Consider the following 26,355-nt stretch of genomic DNA (forward strand, 5'->3'; position numbering starts at 1 on the left):
ACGGTGCCCAGGTAAAGCGCTCCAATACCCCCGGGGCGAGTCGCGCTATATAACAGAGACAGTTGGGGTTGCAGGGAGCGTTTTTATAACGCCAGTTAAGACAGCTACCCATGTACAGGGGTTCTTGGTTCCCTGTCATTTCGGAAGTACCTTCAGGACAGAAGTAAGGTTGGGAAATCACGAGCGTGTTAATTACTACATTAACCAGCAAATCCTGGTAGGACTAGCGCAACGTTCTTTCATCAAGATAGGAAGGTATGCCTATGGTAGCCACCACCCGGGCAACTAGGTGAATAGGCCAAGCTGCGTTCTCATAAAAGGATAAGTGAGATAGCTCGCTAAGGGATGTCGGGGGGTCAGGCCCGACCGCATAAAAAATACGAAAAATGGAGGTATAAAGAAAAATGCCTGGCTTCCTCAACTCCACACGTGTAAAACCATTTATGAGCATGGAGAGCCACTTTTCAGCGCGACCATGGTGATGCGTCTGACGAGGCCCAGAGGAGTGTGGGGGAGACTGTGACATAACAGCTAGAGTTGCCGACTTTGGAGCTCAGGGAAGCAGGTTCGAGCCCGGCCTCGGCTCAACATCCTGTGATTCAAAAAATGAATAATGTAACTGGGCTCATGCAAAGCGCTCCAAAGATCTATATAAAACCACTAGTCTCCGAAGTTACATCAAAAGCAGTGAAGGGTGGGATTCGTGCAGAGTTCATATATTTTCCCGACACCCGCAACGCTACAGTCACAAGTGACAGATGGTTAATATTCTTGCTGCAAAGGGCTTGGACCAGGCAGAGGGCAATGCATATTAGTGAAAGCTAAGTCAGCTAGTTCCTGTTTGGCGGAAAAACCCTGACGGTACTCGCTTCAGGAAGTGAAAGATCCTAGAAAAGGGGGTGCTACAGACAAGGATGCCCCAGTGCCAGGGTGAAAGTAGCTAACACGGTACGGGTACACCCGGGCAAGTGGGCGCAGGTACAACCCCTCACCCTCAACACCTCACCCTCAACACCTCACCCTCAACACCTCACCCTCAACCCCTCACCCTCAACCCCTCACCCCCTCACCCTCAACGCCTCACCCTCAATCCCTCACTCACACTCACTCACACTCACTCACACTCACCCACCCTCACCCTCACTCACACTCACCCACCCTCACTCACCCTCACTCACCTTCACCCTCACTCACCCTCAACCCCTCACCCTCACTCACCCCCACTCACCCTCAACCCCTCAACCTCAACCCCTCCCTCACCCTCACTCACCCTCAACCCCTCACCCTCACTCACCCTCACCCTCACTCACCCTCAACCCCTCACCCTCAACCCCTCACCCTCAATCCCTCACCCTCACCCCCACTCACCCACACTCACCCCCACTCACCCACACTCACCCCCACTCACCCTCACTCACACTCACCCACCCTCACTCACCCTCACCCACCCTCACTCACCCTCACCCTCAACCCCTCACCCTCAACCCCTCACCCACCCTCAACCCCTCACCCTCACTCACCCTCAACCCCTCACCCCCTCAACCCCTCAGCCTCACCCTCACTCACCCTCAACCCCTCACCCTCACTCACCCTCAACCTCATGCTAAAGATTTACAAAAAAAACCATAAACAATTCTAAAAGCACTAACTCTAATGCTGCGAGACCTATTGCATTTCTGATGCTTGTTTTTAATGCAGGGGACGGGATTTGATCATGCCCATTACGCCGTATTGCTTTTCAAAGGCAACTGTTGCAGAGCCAAGTGGGCTGTTGAAAATTGTGTTTTCTCCACCTGCCCCTGTTGCCTGCTTGTGCCTCCGTTTTCGTGCCCCTGTTGCCTGCTTGTGCCCCTGTTGCCCGCTTGTGCCTCCTTGTGCCCCTGTTGCCCGCTTGTGCCTCTGTGTGCCCCTGTTGCCTGCTTGTGCCTCTGTGGGCCCCTGTTGCCTGCTTGTGCCTCTGTGGGCCCCTGTTGCCTGCTTGTGCCTCTGTGGGCCCCTGTTGCCTGCTTGTGCCTCTGTGGGCCCCTGTTGCCTGCTTGTGCCTCTGTGGGCCCCTGTTGCCTGCTTGTGCCTCTGTGGGCCCCTGTTGCCTGCTTGTGCCTCTGTGTGCCCCTGTTGCCTGCTTGTGCCTCCGGCTGCCCCTGTTGCCTGCTTGTGCCTCCGTCTGCCCCTGTTGCCTGCTTGTGCTGTGTTGGTGTGTGTGGAGGGCTCTGTGTGGCTGTGTGTGTAGGAAGCTTTGTGTGGCTGTGTGTGTGGAGGGCTCTGTGTGGCTGTGTGTGTGGGGGGCTCTGTGTGGCTGTGTGTGTGGGGGGCTGTGTGTGCGGGGCTCTGTGTGGGGGTGTGTGTGGGGCGGCTCTGTGTGTGTTTGTGTGTGTCATTTGCGATAGATAAAGCTAGTGGCATTGTAAATGACAATGCCATTTATTTATGTTAAAAAAACATAAATAAAAATAATGTCAAGAGCAATGGCAATAGCTCTAACTTTAACAAAGGCAAAACCATTGCATTGTAAATGCTTGTTCCTTTTGTTACCTTCGTTGTCCCTCACCGCCCTCGCCCCTGCGTACCCGCCCCCCTGATGGCCCACTGCCCATTCTCTGCCCCCGCCTCCCAGCGACTCCTCCCTCCCACCTCCCCATATATGCCGGCCGCTGTGCAGACGCGCCGCAGGTGCGCCTAAGGCAAGCCCGCCTGCACCCGTCCGCGCCTCGACCACACCCAGCGCCAGAACCCCTGGCCCCCGCACCCACCACAATGACCGCCGCCACTACGACGCCAGCACTCTGCACGCTCACAACTCCGGAGGAAGCCACACCTGCTTCAAGGTCACCCCGAAACGCACACACGGCCCCTTCACCTGCCGAAACTGCAGCTACACGTGCCTCAGAGCCGAAATCAATAGTTTTCTGTTTCGAGTCCTTACAAGTAATTGAAACTTTGCTTCTGAACTTCCCTGCCCCAACATTATGTATGAATATGTCAAAAACATGTTATGCTATATACCATACCATTAATACAACCCTCCAAAGTGCAAATATAATATAGTTGTCAATCAATTTTAATGATATCATAATTCAAATACTTTAAAAGTAATTGTAATATATGTTATGTTATTGTGCTCTGAGAAAAACCTTTATAAATACTTTTGATATAATATCCATATTGACGCATCTAAATCAGTGAATTCTTGCAAGGCTTAAAACTGTATCAGTTCCTAATTCGATGTTGGCATTCATTTTCTTTCTTTTTTATTTTTTCATCTTGTATCAAAGTAAACAAGATGGTTTAAATCCGAGCATCTTAAACTTTGGGTAACATGGCCCAATTTTTAGAAGATCAGACTTTCGTGATCCACCTACCTTATGGGCATGAGGCAAGGCAATTCTAGAAGTTAACTAAAGCATTGTGTGGTAGTGCATTGACCTTTACAGACGGCATATTTCCCATTGAAATGCCTTTCGCTCCTTTCGTGGCCAAGGAAGGGGCACCCCCACACGTGCTGCCAGCCACGCACCGCAGACTAACATCCAGCACGGTGGCAGCCGTGGAAATCGACGTGGAGGCGGTCGGGGACAACGGCGAGGCCAGTCCACACCTTCCCCCGCAGCATCCGCCTCAAAACCCTCCTAGTCCGTGCTTTCATGCCCATGTGTCGCCAGTCGGGGGCAGGCTTCGCCATCACCTCTTACTGGCGCACTGTCACATCGGACAGGTGGTTGCTGCAAATCGTCCGAAGGGGCTACTCCCTCCCCTTCGAGATGACTCCTCAAGCCATGCCACCGCAATACCACCGCATATCGGGGGATCATCTGCGGCTTCTGCAGGAGGAAGTTACGGCGCTCTTGGCCAAGGGGTCATCGAGCGCGTTCCTGGGCCAGAAGTAGGGTGTGGTTGCTACTCCCACTACTTTCTGGTACCCAAGAAGGGCAAACGGGGCCTACGCCCTATCTTGGACCTACGGAACGTCAACGGCTTCCTCCGATAGGAGAAGTTCAAGATGCTGACTCTGGCTCAGGTCTTAGCTGCCCTAGACCCAGGAGACTGGATGGTAGCTTTGTACTTGCAAGACGCTTATTTCCACATCCCCGTCCTGCTTCCCACCGGCGCTACCTGCGGTTCACGGTAGGCCACGAGCACTTACAGTTTACCGTGCTCCCCTTCGGCCTTACCAGCGCCCCACGGTTGTTCATGAAAGTGATGGCGGTGGTCGCAGCTCATCTGCGCAGGTTAGGGGTTTCAGTCTTTCCCTACCTTGACGACTGGTTATTGAAGGCGGGCTCGCTCCAGACAGTCGTTAGTTACCTCCAGACGACGGCAGACTTCCTGCACCAGCTGGGGTTCTCCATCAATGTGCCGAAGTCACACCTGGGCCCCTCCCAGAAGCTCCTTTTCAACGGGGAGGTTCTCGACTCGGCGCAGTTTCGGGTTTACCCCCCCGGACAGCGGGTTTGGGATATACAGGCTCTGATTCCGATCTTTCAGCCTTTATCCCAAGTCTCAGTCAGGTTGACGCTGCGGCTTCTGGGGCTGTTGGCTTCCTGCATCCTTCTGGTGCATCACGCCCGTTGGCGGATGCGGGCTCTGCAGTGGGACATGAAGTTTCAGTGGGCCCAGCATCAGGGCAACCTGTCTGACCATGTCCTGAACTCGGAGGGCACTGCGAGACAGCTGCAGTGGTGGCTCACGGACCGCGATTGGGTCAGCAGCAGATCCCTCTCCCTTCCCCAACCGGAGCACGTAGTTGTGACGGACGCGTCCCTCCAGGGCTGGGGAGGCCACATGGGAGAGGCGGTGATCAGAGGCCTCTGGTCTCCGGCGGAGTCCCGGCTCCATATCAACCTTTTGGAGCTGCGGGCGATTCGTCTAAAACTGAAGGCCTTCCTCCCCTCTGTCCGGGGGAGTGTAGTGCAGGTGTTCATGGACAACACCACCGCCATGTGGTACTGCAACAAACAGGGCGGGGTGGGGTCGTGGACCCTCTGCGCCTCTGGCAGTGGCTGGAACATCAGGGTGTGACCCTGGTGGTTCAACACCTGGCAGGTTCTCTGAACACCAGGGCGGACAAACTCAGCCGCCGTAGCATGATGGATCACGAATGGCGTCTGAACTCGGACGTGGCGCAAGGCCTCTTTCAGCAGTGGGGAGAGCCTTGGTTAGATCTATTCACAACTGAAGAGAACGCGCAATGTCATCAGTTCTGCGCGTTGGAATTTCCAAGGCGGCACTCGCTCGGAAACGCTTTTTGTCGCGAGTGGAGTTGCGGTCTGTTGTACGCCTTTCCGCCTATACCACTTCTGCCCAGAGTGCTGAAGAAGATCAAATGCGACCGGGCCCAAGTCATCCTTGTGGCTCCGGACTGGGCACGAAGGTACTGGTATCCTGAGCTAGTCAGTCGATCCCCCGGTTCGTCTGCCTCTTTAGGAGGACCGTCTGTCGCAGCAACAGGGGACTGTCTTCCACCCGAACCTATCCAGTCTCCACCTCCATGCTTGGAGATTGAGCGGCGACAGTTGAGGCCATTTGACTTGCCTCCTGAAGTTTGTGATATCATTCTGGCAGCCAGGCGTCCCTCCACTAAGTCGGTAAACGCCTGCAGGTGGAACAGATTTGTGGCATGGTGCACAGCAAAGGCTGTGGATCCTTTCTCTGCCCCTCTTTCTGAGGTTCTTCTCTTCCTTCTTTCCCTTGCTCAGCAGGGCTCTGCTCTGGGCACTATCAAGGGCTACCTTTCTGCCCTTTCGGCCTTTCTGAGGCTGCCTGATCAACCATCTTTGTTCAAGTTCCCTATTGTAAATCGATTTCTGAAAGGCATCACCCACACGTTTCCACCTGTTCCCTTCGTGATGCCTCAGTGGGACTTAAACCTGGTTCTTACTTATTTGATGTGCGCTCCCTTTGAGCCACTTCACAACTGTCCTATCCGCCTTCTTACTTTGAAGACTGCTTTCCTGGTTACCATCACCTCTGCCAGGAGAGTGAGTGAGCTCCAGGCTCTTTCCTCTAAACCGCCTTTCCTTTCTGTCCATCCGGACAAGGTTGTGTTGCAGACAAGACCTTCTTTCCTGCCCAAGGTTGTCACGGCCTACCACATCGGGCAGTCTATAACTTGCCCACCTTCTTTCCGCCTCCGCATCCCTCAAAGGAGGAAGAGCGGCTCCACCGTCTGGACCCAAAACGTGCGCTCTCATTCTATTTGGATCGCACGCGCCAGTTCCGGGTGAATGACCAACTCTTTGTTGGTTACGTGGGCGCTAAGAAGGGACGGGCGGTACACAAGCGGACCATCTCTCGGTGGGTCGTCTTGTGTATCAAGGCTTGTTACTCCTTGGCAAGGAGGGAGCCTCCTGTTGGGCTGAGGGCCCATTCCACTCGTACCACGGCGGCTACCACTGCCCTGGGTCAGGGAGTCCCCTTGCAGGACATTTGTCAGGGAGCTACGTGGGCCTCGCTGCACACGTTCGCAAGACACTACTGCCTGGACATCCAAGTCCGGAGGGATGGCTTCTTTGGCCGTTCCGTCCTTCAGGACTTTCTGGTGTGATTATTGGTTCGCAGACCCACCTCCGGGGTTGGTATTGCTGGGGTATCTATTCTAAGGTAAGGAATCTAATACTAACCTGTTTCTTTCAGATGAACAAGTTACTTACCTTCGGTAACGATATATCTGTAAGAAACAGTAGTTAGTATTAGATCCTTACCGCCCACCCATCCTCCCCGTTCTGCGAACCAATATCTAGGGTTAAGGTCATGCCCTTTCAGGGCCCTAGTTTCAATGGCACCAGTGTTGGTTTTTGACATGGCTCTTCATTTTTGGCGCGGAAAAGCTGTGTCTAAGAACTGACGTCAGCATGCGGAGGCGGAGTCTAAGTACTCCGACAACGTCTTCACGGCGCCGACTACGGACGCGGAGCCGCATACGACGCCTACCGACGGGCAAGGGTACTGCTACGCAAAAATTTGCGGATCCAGTCTGACGCCTGGGGATATTCTAAGGTAAGGAATCTAAAACTAACTACTGTTTCTTATAGATATATCGTTACCGAAGGTAAGTAACTTGTTCTTCCAGAAACCAGTGAAGTTTTTGGATTATCTAGCAAACTCTAGATGTGCATCACTTACTGAATTATATTGAGGCTTGGCATATCCGTTGTGGCTTTTTGCACTATTTGATAGGTGTATGCAGATGCATGAACCCTGTAGTGATGAGGAGCTTCTGTAGTTACCGAAGTTCTTGCAATACCTACAATGGTATCCAGTGAGATGTTCTCTGCATGCACCCTCTCAGATGATTTTGTGTGCTGATTGGAGTTTCATGTAGGGAAGATGGAGTCCTTCACACAGGTTCTTATTAGCTACCTAGTTTGAGGTGTTGTCCTCTATAAAAATGTTTGAGCAAATGTTGGTGAAGCTGGTATTTGCGGGGTTTGCCTGTGTTCTTAAGCCTGTTCCATACTGAATAATGGTTGCATCTGTTTGAGTGCACTGCTCTTTTCTCTTGAATTCGGCATTGTTCTTTTTTTGCTTTATTTTGAATGTTTTCCTTATAAAACTTTTTAATTGTGCATGTTTCTTTATCCCTTCTCTCGTTATATTTGTGAAATGCTTTGTTGGTATTTGTTTTCATAATGGACGACATTTCTTTTTTGTTCGATCTGATTTTTAGTTGCGAGTTTGGAAGTGTGTGAAGCTGTGCTATTTTGTAGCTTCTTTGGTTACTTGATTTTAATTATTGTGTACATGGTGGCCATTGTCTGACAAAGAGGTTTCCTTTTGTTGTACTAAGCCTTCTTTTTGGCTTTGGAAGGGCTTTGTAATGTGTATCCCCTGCCTAGTCTGATTGTCATGATATTCACTTTCCATGTGATGAGAGGCTTTTCAAAAAATGTGCCACATTGCCAACTTCTTTTGGGCCCCTCTTCTGCTCTACACTTGCAGGTAGATTTATTTCCAATTAAATCTATTTCCCACTTATTTCCTCAGGAACTGTGATTGGTAATTTTTAGCTAAGAGGTAGCTGAGAGATATACTGCATATCGCTATGCAGTTATTTGTTTTATTTACAGTTCTCTAAATATTTTGTTGCATGATGCTAGGAATTATCGTTTATATGTAAACTGTAAGATAATGCACATGATTTGTGATCTAAATTAAACCATTTGTATTAAATGATCTTATCAGGTCAGATGTCTGCATGGAGAGACTCATCAAGAAAAAGTGGCGAAAGAAGGCCCAGAAGAGAAAGGAGTGTTCCTCAATTCCACAAAATGGTGTTGGGAAAAATCAGGTAGAACTACACTAGTCCTTTTTCTAGATCTTCTTTTCTGTTTTAGTTGTTAGTGCTGCTTATGCATTCGATGTGGTGAACATTAAATGAAAGGATCAAATGGACACCCTGCAGTGAGTGCTTGTAGTGACTGCAGCCAGGATCCTAGAGCTGCACTGGTGTTTTTTAATTGGCGGTACATGTCAATGTGAAAGAAGTGAAGGTAATGACAGCAGTAGGATGAGCCTTGGTGGAATGTACATGTTGATGAATGTAGCCCTCCAGAATAGATGAAGATTTCCACGTTGGTGCCCCTGTTTTATGCAATTTGCGCGATATTCCCACTCTTGGGGAACTGCCCCCACTCGGAACCATAATACACCCACTTGGTCTCTAGGTTGTACACTTTCAAACTGGTGCAACATTTTCAAGTGAAAACAATGTTGCTATAAAAGAAGCCAAAGTGGTAACATATAACCTCTTGATCCCTCCATTGCATTACGCAAAGTCAATTTACCTGACCTTTATCCCTAAATGAAAACCATTGTTTGTGTTTGTTAGAAACTCTCTCACTGTGCATTTTACTAAATGGAGTTTGATAATTCACACAAACACCATCTGTCATGACCATCAATGACTAAAGGCTCACCTTCTCTAAATAATCTAGCCCACCGAGGTGTCAAGCCTTAAATATTGTGTGTGGTAAATGGTGTAGTTCACTGCTGTGCTTTAAGAGCACCTTTGCCATTCCTGTACCTATGAATTTCAAGAAAGATAAGAAACCATGATCCATCTCCTCAAGCAAAAACGTTTTATGGTGGCTATTTGTTGCAAAAGAATATTTAATGGGGTGTGAGGACATTTAAAAAAAAGAAAAGCAGTGTTGAACTCCATTAGGAAAATTAACCTCTGCAAAATGACCAAAGTATATAACCCATAGCTTTACTTTACTACTGTTACTTGCATTTTCTGCTTAAATGCCATGAATTATCTTGCTGATAACCTGTGTATAAACACAAGATTTACCATTTCATGTTGTCGCCCAGGCCTGCTCAAACATTTGTGATTGAGCTAATTAGAGTAATTTCATATAAAAATGTGAGGTATTAATGACTTTCAGAAGTAGTTCACATGAAACCGTAGACATACAAGTGTTCATTTCATTGTGTGGGAGTTCCTTTTTTATGCTTATGTTTTTGCTAATAATTGTAATCACATGCTATAGAACCGTTTATGAAATTTGTAAAGATACGATAATCTTTTACCATTGATGTATTTACATGCATATTTAAGTGGCCTGTAATAGAATATGTGTTTTGAGCCTCTCACTTGCATACAGCTGAGAGTAATTCTCAACCTACATTATTTTTTTCATGTGTCAGATAGTCTTCATGGGTACTAACATGGAGGCTAGCAAGGCTGCAGTGGGAGGAGTAAAATGTTGGACGTCACAGGACACTTTTGTTTCAAAGAGCATCCTGTCTGACTGAACTGCATGGTGCCTTCTGAGACCTCAGAAGGTGATTTTACATTACTCTGAGAAGCTCCATAACTCATCTGATCTCCCGACGGATTAAATATGGTTAGGTTTAACTGTAAACTGTTATTATCTCCACACCCACTATTTAATGGAGTCACTGAGAACCCTTCAATCGTTCATTTGCTAAACGTTAAGAAAACAACAGCATAAAGGTAAACCTACTCCTGAAATACAGGTCACTTGAACAAGTCTGTTTGTAGTATAGAGCTCCTAGGCATTTCACACTCTGACCCTTTTTGCTGTGCTGACATTTTTTCAGCTGATTCTTTTCCAAATATCAGTAAATCTTCCCAGTCACCATTTCTGTCTGAGGTTATGACATTTAGAAAATAAATACATTTGTTACTAAATACCAATGTGGCATTTTCTTGAGAGGAAATCCTATTTTAAAAACAAATACCACCTAGTAAGTAAATACACCTATTTGCTCCCAAATGAAATTCATTCCTTAATGTGCCAATCCATACCATGTGTTCAGGTGTGTCCCACCATGTGCCTCTTAGTGCCATATATCTAAGTATTGCCAAAATTCAAACAGTGCCTTGAGCCTGTGTAAATAATAGTTCGAGACAAGCAAGCCACACAAGCTGTCAGGTAATGCATCAGATGCACAGGCACATTTGTCATATGCCTGTCAATGACTGTAGTGATTACCCTTCTGGGCCCACTTTGGTTTGCCCTTAGGTTAGTGATTTACACATTTTAGGCTGACTCTGCGCTACATAGCCACATATAAGATAATCGTTTTGTCTCCACTGATCAAGTAAAATTGCATCAAGCGGTTGATTCTAAACAGTAGGCTACGAGGACTCCTTGGTGGTCCCCTAACTCCTGTCTACCAGACAGGAATTTCCTCTACAGCATGTTAGCAACATCGCAGCTGTTTCTCTCCAGCTGAGGGGAGGTGGGGGGCATGGACCAACCTCAGTTGATTCCTGACTCCGCTAAAAACACCAGCCATATGACGGAAGTGAGTATTGCACTTAATACAGTGTCTCTTGCAGATGAAGTAGTTTATGATGATCCATCTTTTGAGGAATCTACCAGCTCTCTTTTCACCTACCTGTAGCTCCTGTTTTTCAACAAACTGCTTCGGGTTATTTTTTAGTACTTGGTGATTTTTCACCAGTCTCTTCTGACACCTCTAACATTTTAGACACTACATGTGCTTGTGTTTTCCTTTCATGGCTGAAATGCACTTTTCTGGTAACTCCTTGGATATATATTTGTATAATACTTTTCTTGGTTTGCCTATTTCTTTGGATTGGATTTGTGACTGTTTTATTTTTGCTAATAAATGGACAGTGCCTCCTAGAATGCTCTGTTACAGCAGAACTGATGAATTAGGTGCTAACGCTTCACTCCTCCTCACACAAAGTGTGGAGAGACCTGTCCCTTGTGAACATTTCAGCTAACACAGTTAACAATGGAATTGTTTGGGATAAGGTTCCCTTATGATATTTTTGGTCCTACAGAAATACTGCACATTCCTCTTATATTTAAGCTTGCAAGGGGTGATGGTATTATGCCTAGGGTTCACTCTAATGACTGGGATTTTGAAACCGTTAACTCCATACTCTTGGAGCTGGCATATTATACCAGGCCTTGAAAAATCCAGGTCTAGTGACTTAAATAATCTACTCGACCTATACATAATGCTCTTGTCCCCTGGACTGGTATCAAATTATGTGATCCTGTTCAAATATTTTAAATCACTGAGCCAGCAATTTTCTTCTTTATGACATATGAGAGCACCTTCAAATTCAGCATGTCTGCTGTACAAAAAAAATTGTTGTTTGATTTAATATACTAAACATTAGCTCCATATGTAATGCATATCCAGCCACATGTAGGATACACATGACCACTGACATGCCTCTTGTAGCAGCATTGTCATCAGGACGGGGGCAGGAATGTTTCTCAAATCATATTTAAAAACTTTTAATAACCACATACCTAAAGCATGAAGTGGTACCACACTCATTTGCAATCAGTACATTTTCCCTTGAAATGGCCATCAACCTTTCCACTGATATGCGGTTTTACTGATAAAACTATATAGTGCACAAACAGTGTTTAGAAATAGTCTTTCTGCAAATATTCATCACAACATCACCAAGTAAAGTGTTCTGATTTGATTTGATTTGCCCCAATTTAAATCTTTGTTTGCATCACACTTCTGAATTACAAAGAGAAATGTGCTTTCGTATTCCCGGATACATTTTGAAATATTTGTCCCACTCATTTACAACTGTTTAAATGTTGTGGGATAGAAAAAACTGACATCGTACAGCCTTTTGTTTCACAATGATCGTCAGACAGATCACTTGACAAAAAACTATAATGAGAGAAAGAAAAGTAAACCCAATTTTCCATGATAAGCAGCAATTAGTAAAATGGCAGACTGATATTTGACCTCTGTCCTTCAACAGACAGCAAATGTGTCAAGATAAACACCAGATTTAATGGCGTTTGAACTGCTCATTTACTTCTGAATGTACAGAACACCTGTTCTTTGCCAATTTAAGTTCACTCGCCAGAATGGATGAGTAGGTCCTATAATTAGCTCTACCTGATACAACCATTCTTGCCAAGCAAGTGGGCAAGTAGATTTTTCGAGGCCTGATTATACTGTTTTTGAAAGTGAAGATTTGTATCTTAATTCTGCTACTAATGGTGAATGTTCTGTTATCATTACGCACATAGTTATATACATAGCGCTAGTGTTCAACACACACTTTTTAATTATACCCGATGGAAACATTGACCAACTCCCCCCATAAAGGAGTTCAAACAAATATACGGATAAATTCACATATTTTTCTGGCTATAATTCCTTAGACCAGAAATCTTTTTATTTTAAATGTGACCCAACACCATATATACTGATGCAAAAAAAGGCTGTGAGTACTGGAAGGACAACATTGAAGTGAAATCAATTTGGGGTGCCGATCATTGGCTGGTTCAAGGAACAGACCCCTTATTTAGAGTGTGCTTGATTCCACCACAAATGATTTTTTTAAATGACACAGTTCAACAGACTGCATGCATGGGACTTGCTAGAATCAAAGACATGAATTCACCTAGTGTTCCTTCTATTGCACGATTTGACAATTGGCAACATTTAACAAATTACAGCAAAGAACAGCTCAAAGGTATGGTGTAGAATGCTACATTTAACTCCACTCTTACAGGTCTTAACGTGTGCTTAGACAAAGGTTTGTTATGCTTGTTTTTTTTAAAGTTCCACATTATTTGTTTAAGGCAAGCAGACTGGACCCTTGTTATTTGCATTCTCAACACTTGGTAATAGTTGCCACCTATTTGGTAGGGAAATTGTACCAACAATGGTTGGAACATTCCACACTGTCTAAAGTAAATCAACATCTCTCACTCCTGTTGGATGACTTGGATCTACCTGGATTCTTGTTGAATTCTTAGTCTCTGGGTTCCAAAAGATTAATGTATGCCTCTTACAGTGACATTTGGAAATTGTCACAGATGAGAGCATCTGCACGTTAAAGGCAAATTGTTGATTAAGATAATTTGGATACAGTACTTTCTGTTATTGATAATATAATTAATTCATTGCCTTCTCACATTTACAGTTTAAATACCATTGTATTGTCTGTAATTGATATTATGCAAAATGACATGTCTTTATTATAGCATGGACAAGGTCTGCTTAGATCTATGAAGTAATTTAGTTGGAGACTTCAGGTAAAAATAATCAGGTTGAGTCCATTTCGTTATTTGAACTCTATGCAATTGTTCTTGCCTTTTAACCTGACATGTAAAAAGCGACTCATGGCAAAAACTGCCACTTACACAATGTTACACATCGCTAAGTTTAACCTTCAACAGTAGCTGATACACCTTGAGTAGTGTGGTTAATACATGGTGTAATATCCTTGCCAATTTCAACATTCCAGTTTATATCTTGCATCAAATATTTCCCGGTAGGCAGATATAAACCCATGGGAGGGAGCTCTAATCACTGGTTGTGTAAGGGTGGACAGAGAGGTGTTCCTTACTGGAAATTAATGTGTTTCTTCTGTCGTTCACTCACTTGTTTGTAAACAAATTACAATTCACGGTGCCTGTAATATTTTGGCAGTAAATTTGGCTTGTTATTTAAATGGACTACCAGCTCCTTCATTACCTTGCTTTCCAATGTAAGATATTTAGGGCCCGATGTAGGTGGCAAATACCGGTCGGAAACGGCCAAAATCGGCCGTTTCCGACCGGTATTTGGCACTTTGAGATGTAGGGGGCCAGTATTTACCTATTCGGTATATTTACCGAATCGGTAAATTTACAGAATCTGTAAAATACCGAATCGGTATTTTTACCGATTCGGTATCTTCCAGATGTAGGTGGGACTCTTCTGAGTCCCACAGGCCTTTCAGATTCGGTATTTTAACACCCAATCCAATTGGGTGTTAAAATACCGAATCCAGGTGTGCATGCACATGTGTGCATGCACACCTATGCCATGTGACAGACAGACATGCCCTTAGGGCATGTCTGTGTGCCACATGGCACACAAGCCAGTATTGGGGGTGCTAGAGGGTGTCAAAGTGACACCCCCTGCACCCTTGCAGAAATCGGTAATTACTGAATCGGTAAATACCGATTCGGTAATGCCCATTGATTCCTATGGGCTTCAATGCCCATAGGAATCAATGGGCATTACCGATTCGGTATTTACCGAATCGGTAAATACCGATTCCTTCCGATTCGGTAATTTTTAAAATAAAATTACCTACATCTGCCCTTCTCTTTTTTACCACTTCTTAAATACCGATTCGGTATGAATCGGTATTTATGAAGTGGTAAAAAAGATTTACCTACATCGGGCCCACAATGTTAAACAACAAAAATTGTTGTGGGATGGAAGCAAGTGTCCCTTACGTCCTTTCTGTTTCTCAGAAAGTGACTTGATAGTGACTTGCTGTCATAACGGTCTTTCTCCCCCCAATGCACAAGGTTTCTGATCTTAGTTTGTGGCCTTCCTTTCCAACTTTGAAAGCTGATTTCGACAAGCTAAGCAGACTCAAAGCCTTATTGTATCAAAAAGAAGAGTCACTTACAGCTGCCGACAAACCTTTGAACTGCAGGTTGCAAGGACGTCTAGCGAAATACAGTCACTTATAAGCACTAACCTCCCATAGCATTCTGGTGAGCTTGCGCATCACATTTTTAATGCTTCCAATACTGCTGGTATAACTCACTTTTACAAAGAAAACAAACCGGCTTAGTCTGTACCTTCCAGAAACATTGTTACCTGCTTTTTTTCAGTCTCTATTTTCCAGTGTTTTCATTGTTATACCCTTGGTGTTATTCTTCGTTGCTTTTTTGCTGCTCCGCAATGGATGTTCCATATAGAAGCCCATTGGTAATGGAATTACTTCCAGTCCAGCTGTGCTGTAAACTCATGATACAATTATTTGGCGTTCCTCCGCTCCAGGAACTGGATACTGACTGGCTCTTGTCTTTCAGACCCATCTGGTTTACCTGTGTGCAACCCATAAGGACCTGCTTTCAGAGTTGTCCTATGAACTTACAGTTACTTCAAGAGGCATGGTATAAGGTGATCCCTTCCCAGAATATGTATGCTTTGTCTCCTAGACTTTCGAATTTTGGCTCTATTAACACGAATGCAGGACATAAGAATAGTACCTCAGCATCGGCTGATAATGAGTATCATATCTATTATTTGGAATGGGGCTATTGCTGAATCAAACATCAACATTGTAGACAACCTATGGGTGCCTTCGGTGCCGGCTAATTTGCCCCCCTTTCTACATTTTATAAATAAGTTCCATCTTGGGTTTTTATTGTGTGTGTATGTGTGCGCATGTGTGTGTGTGTATATATATGTGTGTGTATATTTATATATTATATATATATATATATATTTGCATTGCTTTGCGTTTGCTTGACTTCTCTTTTAATATGTTATTATCTGAGTTTCTTTCACGACCATAGAGAGGGTTGTAGTGACATATAATACATTTCTTTCCGTGACATTGCTCTAGGGATACGCTGTACATGTTGATTGCTACTCAGGAGCTCTTCTTGGAATTCGATCTGCACATCTTGTACGAGGTTGCTCGGCATACATAGAAAAATAGCGTACGGTTTTCTCATTCAGCTCATTCAGCAACAGCTCCTGGTGTTTAGACGTAACATGGGTGTACAGCTGTATCTTCGAACGCAATAGTTTTATCATATAAGCTGTGTCTGGTCCCCTTTATGGGCAGAGAGGAGCATTCCGATGGGGAGGAGTGTTCTAAAATGAAAGCTGTACCTGACATGCAGCCCTGCGTAAACTGAGCTTACACTCACGATGGAGACTACACACTTCTGGTATAGGGCCTGAGTCCAATCCCAGAGATCCCATATAAATCCCTTTGCTCTCACAATGAAGGTACATTAGTCCGTGTAATACTGTGGCACAGCCACTGACCTGAAGTTTAGATTGTCTGCAGGAGCTGTGAACTTTACCCTCTCCTTCTAGAACACATCTTGGCAATACTGAACTCGCTACCGGAGTCCCAGCAGGTGTCCCAAAAGGGAAGGGGAATGGAACTAGAAAAAGAGAAAGAACACTGCTTCTCCTCACAGACTGGTCCAGCTCGGCACCCTCAAACGATCTTCTTGCAGAGTAGGGTCAACTTTTTGAGGACTTGTGTTTCTCTATAAAATAAGAAGTGCAACAGGTGAGTACAGAGGCACTTCTGGGCCACTCAGGCACACTGAACACAGAACATTCATTATAAGCGAGTCATGTTAGTCACCTGGTTCTCACTGAGCTGGGCTCCTCTCTTAGCCTTTGTCTGTAGGTTGCAGGAGAATACAATCCAAATAGTTCTAAAAAAATAAAGCTGCCAAAAAGGAGTCACTGGCTATAATTGTGTCCTCTACAGCCAGCTAAACTAATGGAAACTAGATACCTCGTTAAGTTTGCACAAAACCAATATTCACATCTAGGAACAGGCCCAAAGGCTACATAAGCCAGTGTCCATACAATATGGTGATCAGAGGATTAACAGGATGCTTCCATCCGCAAGCGTGGTATCAAGTTCACAATATTCATCTTAATATCAAAGTTCTCTGCAAATTGAGTAGAAACAAAACTCGCTGAAGTTGGAAATGAGCTGAAACATAAAGGACTCCAAGCGCTAAGCGTAGTACAAATATGAAATGATTTCAAACATATAATGACCACAAGCGTGAAACAAATATGTAAATGTCATAGTCTTGAATAAAAAGTCAGCTGTGCCATATACCAGATGGCCAATTCACATGGCAAATCTGCAAGTATGAGTCTTCCGATACCAACAGAAAATGTCAGTCGCACAGCCTTTCACTTCACACGCAGCCTTAAAGCGGGCTGCACTTAGCTATCCGATGCTTGCTGCAGTTCTGGACCAGCGCATGCTTCTGCCCAAATGTCTAGAAGGAAATCCTGAAGCGGTGACTGAAGTAGTCTCTAGCTGAATCGGGAACCAGGAGATTAAGCCAAGCATTCACAGGTGCGAGGCTTGTGCTTTTATAGCCAGTTCAGTGGTTGTTAACCACACATAGCTAGCCAAGCCGAGAAGCATGCAAGGTGCCTTTGCGGCGCCCATAAGCATGGCAGGTCCCCATGTGTTGCTAGTACCAAAAACAACAAGCATTGGCAAAACAAGCATTGGCCCCAACAAATACAGTAAAAAGAAACAAACTTTGGCAGTGGCAAGAAAAGGAAAAAAACAAAAATAACTTAGTGGACAGAAACGTGAGCTAGCAGGAACTCCTGATAGTACTGACATATCAGACAGGATGGGTAGCTCCTGACCTCCCTAGCCCCCCTGCCCCTCAAAGATACTCATAGGGTGCGGTGCTTTGTGGGATGGCAAAGGTGAAAGAGACGCACTAGACTAGGAGCATGGACCGAAGAAGTGGGTTCCCAAGAGTTGTCATCTGGACCAAAGCCCTTCCAGGTCTTCAAATAGTGCAACATGCCCCGGATGCGTATGGAATCCAGAACTTTCGCCACCTCCACTTTCCATTCACTTGAATTGGGGGAGGCGGAAGACCTGCATAGTAAAACTATCAATGGCGCTTAAAGTGAATAAACTCGAAGTTAGGCGTCATGTCTCAAATTTGACAGAATGCTTCTATGTATCTCATTATTTAGGGCTGTGCCATATGTCGGTAACTTAGCAAAAATGTAACGCTCATTACCCTGATCTTCGTATGCTCCCTAATTTAATTTGGGCTGAGAAGACTCGTCAACTGCCCATATATGTTTTGTTGGAACAATAAAGTTTCAGACTTCTATATAGTGGCGTCGCAGAACAGCTCATACGCAGGAAATGGGTATTTACCAATTTTAACAAATACTTGCTCTTAGATTTGACTCTTCACATTCCCAAACTCACATCTATCAATTACCTTTTCAGTGCACGCTTGACACAATATTAGCATGATCCTTAGCACTGATATTCTTTTGTTTCACAATCACATCCACAGTGGTACAAACTATGATTCTGTACCCCAGGAAGGTAAACAAGCACTTATAACCTTAAGCGCTCCGGCTTGGTCTCTCCATCTATATTTAGGTCATAGGCCGACTGTCTTCACACAGTGGTACATTCTGTGTTATTATGTATATTTCTTTTGCAAGATTCATTCTTCTATCCCACCATGTACATGAGACACATCTGGTTTTGTGTGTGCCCTGAAACTAAAGAGGTGTTGGGCTGTAGTTAACAATGGGATTGTTTTACCAGTATACATATTTTTTTTGTGTTTTACTATCACAGCCTTGAGAAAGTCGCAGGACGACCGCCTGGTTGCGACGAAACACGTGTTGGCTGTAATGAATAATTTGGGAAGCATTTACACACATTAAAGAAAACAACAAAGAAGAAAGACGAACAATTTTCATGCTCATTATTTATGTTCACACTGACTGAAATTCGTTACATACCTGTGTTACTCGGAAAATAGATATACGTGTGCTAAGGAGTGTTTCATGTTCTATGTTTATCTGCTTGTGTTTTACATGCCTCCTGATACTGAGCTATATGTTGTTGGATATCATACAATTTAGTGTGGTGGTCCTGCACCGACTGGACTTGTTCTGCTTTGGTAGGGTCAAGAATAAGGAACATTCTAGGGTGATGACCAGTCAAACAATAAAATGGGGAAACCCCAGTAGCAGTGTGCCTACTGTTATTATAGACTAATTCAACCAGTGGCAAGACCTTATCCCACTCGGAGGAATATGTGGAGACCAAACACTGTAGGATTTCCTGCCATACTTTCAGAGAATCACGCAGCGGGAGCAAAATAGTGCTGCAAACACCTCTTTGAGGTGCGGCAGGGGTGAAAGCACCGCATCAGCCCAGAAAAGGCAACAACGCTGTTTTATTTGGCATTTACCTATGAGCAGCGCCTGTGAGATTCTGCGGGGTGCGTGACAGGAGCCAGGATCACCACAAGCACTGCAAAGATTGTTCTTACTGGACAAGCAGCTCATTGTCAGGTTCACTGTTCAGCTTGGTGTGCGGCGGGAGCTGGGAGCACCTTAAAGTGTTGCATACCGCAGGAGCGTTTTTTTGTTTACAGTTCGTTGCTCTTAGCCATAACCAGAGCACACAGCAAGAATCTGCCGGTCTTCCTTTCCATTTCCGGTAAGGCCGATAAGATTATTCAGCTTCCCCACAAGGTCTAAGGGCACAGACACCAGCTTCACTTAAACTCCAAACCCCAAGGAGCAAGTTCAGGCTTAATATATCGGCGAAAGCCCAGATCTACTGACAAACCCAGCATCTCCACTGAAGAATGACAAAAAAAAAGAAAAAATCGCTCCGCATCAAGAAAACGCCCCGCAAAGTCAACTCCCCCTGACCACAGTATCACCTAGAATCCTAAGGAGTGCACAAACGTAGTCCGCAACAAAAAGTTCTTTTTAAATTCCCCATCGCAGGTCTTATAACCCAATTTTTTTACAAACGTCCTCCCAATGATGAGAGCGCCCCTGCCCCGACAGACAAACTAGGAAGAGCCAATACCAGGATTGAAATGAACCACATTTCAGGGAGCTTTTCCAACCACAAGCTCCCTGCACCACAAGTACAAAGCACAAACAGTGGTAGCACAAACATCGAAAGACGTCGCTCTCAATCTTGTTCGGGCGGTATCGCCCCTCAGGAAAGAAACATAGACATGCAAGTGACCCAGTGGGTGACAGCACTGTATTAACTCAAAAAAATCAAGAGCAGGTAGTGACATCCCAAATACACTGTCAGCAACCACCTATCCTGCACTCTCCTGTGCAGTCACTGCTCCTTGTACCCACAGGATCCTACCCAACTTAAACAGGAGAGTCAGAGCGGCTGCAAAGCCTGGGATATCTATCACCGGTATTTCTCCAAAAGCTGGAATCAAAGATACAAAGTACACTGGAGCTTACCCCAAATCTTTTTAGAATTGCTAATGGAACCCAGTGTTTTCCCTCCCCAACACAAAGTGCTCAAAGCCAGAGTCCTTATGATAGTAGTGTTATTAACAACCCAGGAGCAACCCCACCTGATAAAACAGTTCACACCATGGCCAGGGCATTGCTCTGGCAATCAAATAAAATGGAGTTACAAATCTATCTTTTATCCACCATTGCACACTAGTGGAATTGAGCATTAAGGTGGACCTCATAGAGAACAAGCTCAGTGAGACCCAGACCAAACGCTTCTGCACCTGTTCATGTGCAGTTCTCGTGGATACATGGGCAACTCTTCCAGAAATCCTAAAAGGCTTGGTAGCTTCATTAAAAGTTCAAACAGGAGGCATGACCGGCCCGATGAATAATAGGAGTACCTCAGCTACCTTAAACCCCGACAGCCCTTTGGGCAACTCAGCTGGAAGCAATAGGGGTAACCCTCTAACAAAGCCCGATACACAAGAACCTTTATTATCTACAAAACTTTGTACAAGTCCATCCAGTTGCCATTCCAGGTCTTAAATCCTAAATCCAGGGAGTTACATTGAGGGCAATATCACCAACCAGATAAAGAAGGAGGAACCTCTTTCAAGGAAGGCTAAGAAAAAATTAAAGAAACAAGAAAAAAAAGGCTAAGGCATCAAAAAACCCGCCCTACTACTACCAACTCGTTTTCAAAATTCACAAATCAATTAAGACAAAGTACAGCTGATTCCGATTTTCACCAAATATCACATCCCAAGCAATTCTATACTCCGAGCACCAACCACTTTGGGCTCTACAAAAGAGTCAGCCCTCCACAGTCATGTCCCAGAGGGGTGGTCTTGCATAGCTCAGCAGGCCCGGCAACAATAACAAAACTACCTCATTTACCAAACATCAAGAAGTTTGAGCAAAGAAGACCAGCATGTTCAATTAAGGAACAAGGAGCCGACACTGGGGACAATACACCTCAGGGACGCATAGTCACGGGCCTGCGGAGACCCGCGGATCAAGCAGTTCAGCCATTTCAAAGCCCGATCCAGCGATCAGAACCACGCTAACGGAACCCTGGCCTAAGCCACAATATATTTATTTATTTATTTATTTATTTTCTTATATAGCGCAGGATTCGATCCCCAAGGGGATATCTCCGTGCTTGCGCCTGGGTACAAATGCTAGACTGATAGTAGAGATGTAGAGCTACCAATGAACTATGAGGTCGAATAAAGATAGGTTTTAAGGCCCTTCCTAAAGGATTGAAAATTTAAATTAGTTTTTAAGGCAAGTGGAAGTGAATTCCAGAGAATGGGGCCTTTGTAGGAGAGGGCACGTCCTCCCTGTCTCACTCTCTTAATCCTGGGGACCTGAAGCAGCTGCTGATTGCTAGAGCGGAGAGAGCGTCCGGGACTATATGGGATGAACTTATCTGTATTTGGGGCCTACACCAAAGAGGCATTTGTGGATGGTGCAGCAGATTTTATGTTTAACCCGCTGCCGAACCGGCAGCCAATGAAAGCTATCCAGAAGCGGGCGGGAAGAGGTTCTGGGCTGGGTATTGAGTACCAGTCTTTCTGCGGTGTTCTGGACCACTTACAGACGATTAAGTTGTTCCTCGTTGGCCGAGATGAGCAGGCCATTGCAGTAGTCCAATCTACTGATCACCAACGTCTGGACCAAGGTCTTACGATGGTGGTCAGGCAAGAGTGGAAAAACACGACGCAGGAGTCCGATGGTGTAGAAACATAGACTGGCAACTTGATTGACATGCTCTTTGAGCACCAGTGCCTGATCCAAACGCACTCCAAGATTTTTAGCGGTAAGTTTTGGACTTGGCACTGGCCCGAGATCTCTAGGCCACCATTCTGGAGACCACGGAAGCGGGGCCTCTCCGAATAACATCACCTCTGTTTTGCCTACATTGCATTGAAGGCAGTTTGCAGCCATCCAGTTAGAAACAGCCCTCATACCTTCCGCAAAAGATTTCCTTATTGCTGGAGTGAGGGAATGGAAAGGAAACGGGAGCTGGGTGTCATCAGCGTAGGACACCGGGGTGAACCCATATTCTCTCACGATGTTAGCCAGGGGTGCCACATACACATTAAGTATTCTAGAGACGGATCTAAGCACCCTGCCTAAAGCAAATCAAGCAAATCAAGTTATAAAACTACGCATAAGGTGATTCTTACCCCTAGATACTTCAAAGGTCAACATGACATTTTAAATAGGGGCAATGTACTCAGACTATTCAAGCACATTCCCTCACTCACTGATACACACTCAAACAACCTGGTCTGGGTTAAGTTCTTGAACCTTTCCAGCGACTCTCATGGGGAATCAACTTCAATAGGGCTTGACATGCCCAGGTGGGCCTTACACCAGAAGAAATAGCACAAATTGCTGTTTGGGGCATTGACATAGCTTTCCCCATACCAGAGAAATACCCACACGTATTAGTAGCATCATCGCCAATGAAGAAGATTTACTCTGTGTTAAGTGGGACAGCGTCCAATCCACCAGGGAAACTCAGTTGTGGAGCCAAGACCTTACAACGCCTACAGTATAACAAGCTCAATTGATCAAAGGTCAGTCCACTACACTGGGCCAAAGCACAGTGCCATGCAGGGCACTCTGACTGGCCCGGGAGGTCAGCCCCCACGACGGCACTTCTAATAGAATAAAGGCGGTTCATCACCTGAACAAGAATAGAACATCGAGTAACAACACATATCTGTCCATCATATCATGGAACGTCGCAGGGCTAAAAAGATTACTTAGTTGCAATGCCGTATGTATGTATCTCTGAGCAAATGACATCCTGTGCTTACAAGAGACGTGTGCCACTGAACCCCTAATTCTCCAAGGTTTTTATGAGCTTCAGACGGCAGCTATAAAACGGAACATCTTTGGGAGAGCAGCTGATGGGCTCTCAATTTTTATCAATCATTCTCGTAAAATAGAGGTAACATCATTAACAACATAGACTCCCAACTTGCAAGCAGTGCTGATCAGCGGATTTAAAGCAACAATATCTCAATATGTCTTTTGATAATTAATTGTTATGTCAACCCCGCCACACGGCAAAAAAAGCAGGTACTAAAAACATTAACAACAAAAATGGACCACCTTATAAATAAATAAGCCTCACACCTTCCAATCATCGTTGGGGACATTAACACCAGGGAGTTGGGGTATGTAAAAAGGGAGCTTCCAAACAAAACCGAATCGGCTCCTCTGCAACGGCTCCTTTGCTTGCAAAATATGGTTTCCGTTCATTCCATTAAAAAAACGGTGGACCCTCTCTGGCATCCTCTTCCCACCTTCAGGGATAATTCAACAGTTGACTAAAGTTTTATCTCTGAGAACCTGCTAACATATTTTAACGACTTTGAAGTGGGACATAGGGATGAAAGTGACCACAGACCACTGAGGGTATCTCTTGATCTAGATGAAATCCGCAAAACATCCGGGAACATTGGGCGCCTCAACTGGAGACGAGCACCATGAAGTATTGAGCAGAATAAAATGGACCGCAAATCTAGGTCCAAAACTCTTGGAATGGATTACACACAAAGAGTTGAGCCAAACGGGGAGAAGTTTGGCATCCCCCTTGGAGCTCTGGAAAGCACTACTTGATGAACTAAAAACGTTCTCTGGCATATTACTGGTATTCCCAAAGCACAGGACTCCTATCCACAAAGCCCGTCATTACAACTAAAACCAAGGGCCTTGGCGGAAACCAAGCAGTCTTTTAAAGGCCTTGTAGGCAAGAAGAACAGGAGCTACAAATCCACACACATTGTAAATGAGTGCTTCACAGGAAGAAAATATGGAAAATATGATTAAAGAAAATCGAGGCAGAATGGCTGAAAACATTTAATCTTTTCAGATAAAAGGGTCACTTCCAACTTTGGAGACACATCAGACAACTGAGCCACACCAGTCTGAGCAAGGAAAACAGGGTGGCAGCCTACGAGTGGGTCAAATATGCAAAGCTACTGTATACAACACAGCAGTACACGACTGATTCTCAAATCACTACAAACCCCTCCAATAACCCATAAAGATGGCAAAACTTCTGCTATCACCAAGATAATCAACCTGATTAAAAAATGAGGTCAGACGGCGCGCCGGGTCCCAATGGAGTACCAGCGGCAGTGTTTAAAGTCACTCATGGATTCTGGGCGGACCAGTTAACACCACTTTTTAAGTATGCATTTGAAACTTCCACCGTTCCATCATCGTGGTAAGGCTGACTGCTGAACCTATCCTGAAAGTCTTAAAAGCAAAAGTAGTGCCCTCCATTAACTACGGCCACCTAATCTTTCCTGGTGGTCTTACTAATTTCCTTATAACCCACAAATCTTGATATACAAGGAAGTATTAGGCAACACACGACCAGCCAGGAGAGCAAGACTTAGGCTGGAGCTGCGACTCACCCAACCGGACAGTACCTGCTCAGGGGACATTTTAAAATATTACGTTAGTACCTTGCGAGCTCCAGCAACATCATTGAAAGCGCAAATTAAAATAATCTTCGAACAAGATGGATTCCATGGCAGGTGCAGTTGACAGCAGCTACAAAATTGTTAGAAATAGATGTGCAAAACTTGCACAACTCAAACATTACAGTTGCTGCATGGAAATGATCAATGAATAGACAGGCCAAGAAAATATTACATGAAAGAGATTTGGAAAGCTTACACCATCGATCCAATCTCTCATCACTGGACGTCTCCTACATAGTGGGAAAACCAGACCCTTCCCGGTCGTAGAGCTCAGGGTCTTGTACGATGCAGAGAAGTCTCAGATTTGTGTTTCTCCCTTAAAACAGCTCAAACAGTCGCGCAGCTGGGGACATTTACCGAATCAATTTGAGCCGCACTGACGCTGGAAATAGTTACAAAAAGAAACCAGTCGGCTAGCAAGCAAGAGAGACTCTGACAAACCTCCCTTCTAAGTCTATTGCATTTGCACTTGTATTTTATTTCCAGATTTTGCTGTTAGTTTTAAACGTTTTATGCCCCACCAGATTGTAGTAATGTGTGGGAATCCTAATAATTATAGTATATTGTAACAATTTTAAGTAATTGAAAAATAAAGCTTAATAATAATGACACTGTAGGATTTGTTCTAAGGATTGGTTTGTGCGCTCCATTTCACCATCCTTCTGCAGATGATAAGCAGAGGACAAACGGACATCTTTCCCCAGAGAGGAACATAAACCCTGCCAGAAGCGCAAGATGAATTGGGGCCCATGGTCCCGACACGATGGAAGAAGGTAACCCATGAAGATGCACTATGTGTTGTATAAACAAAGTCACTAGCGCACTAGCTGTGAGAAGGGTTTTCATGGGAGTAAAATGTGCCATTTTTGTCAGGTATTGTATTATACCCAAACGACTGTGTGCCCATTGGAGGAGGGCAGGTCTGTGATGAAATCAATACTTATGGTATACCATGGTGTAGACGGAACTGGGAGAGGTTGTTAAATTCCGGCTGGAGGTGTGTGTGGTGTTCTTGCTTGAATACAAGTAGGACAGTCTTGAATGTATGTCTTAACATCCTGTATTAACGTAGGCCACCAAAACGATCATTGACATAGGTCAATTGTCTTCTTTTCCCCTAACTGCCCTGCAAGAGCAGAGTCATGTCCCCAGTCTAACACTATTTCCTGCAATTGTTGGGTGGGAACAAAGAGTTGGTCAAGGTGATACAAGAAGCCATGTCATTTAAGCACACCAGAGGGATACGGAGTGATATGTTTTACCTGAGCAAGTTTCTCATAGGATTTTTGAGAGAAACAGACTGCTATAATTCTCACTGCTGAAATGATCGGTTGCGTCTTGTTTTGATCAGTATTGGGTGAGGAGAAATTGAAACTTGAAAGCATGTCTGCTTTTTGTTGTGCATTACCTGGTCTATATGTAATGACAAAATCGAATTTGTTAAAGAAGAGCAACCAGCAGAGCTATTGAGGAGACAAGGCTTTAATGTTTTGGAAGAATTGAAGGGTACGGTGATCAGTATGGATGGTTATGGCTTGTCTTGCTCCCAAGAGATGATGACGCCATTTAT

The 26,355-nt window shown here is 45.0% G+C and overlaps 1 protein-coding gene across 3 annotated transcripts in view; it reads left to right on the forward strand.

Annotated features, from left to right (window-relative positions):
* TMEM266 (transmembrane protein 266) overlaps positions 1-26,355 on the forward strand; it is a 766,234-nt gene that overhangs the window by 114,026 nt on the left and 625,853 nt on the right. For all 3 annotated transcript variants that reach the window (XM_086959421.1, XM_086959422.1, XM_086959423.1), the window contains exon 4: positions 8,179-8,284. The gene's annotated coding sequence lies outside the window, so the exon portion shown is untranslated. The remainder of the gene's footprint in view (positions 1-8,178; positions 8,285-26,355) is intronic.

The sequence above is a fragment of the Lissotriton vulgaris genome, chromosome 2_2, assembly GCF_964263255.1.
Source record: "Lissotriton vulgaris chromosome 2_2, aLisVul1.2, whole genome shotgun sequence".
Classification (NCBI taxonomy): Eukaryota; Metazoa; Chordata; class Amphibia; order Caudata; family Salamandridae; genus Lissotriton; species Lissotriton vulgaris.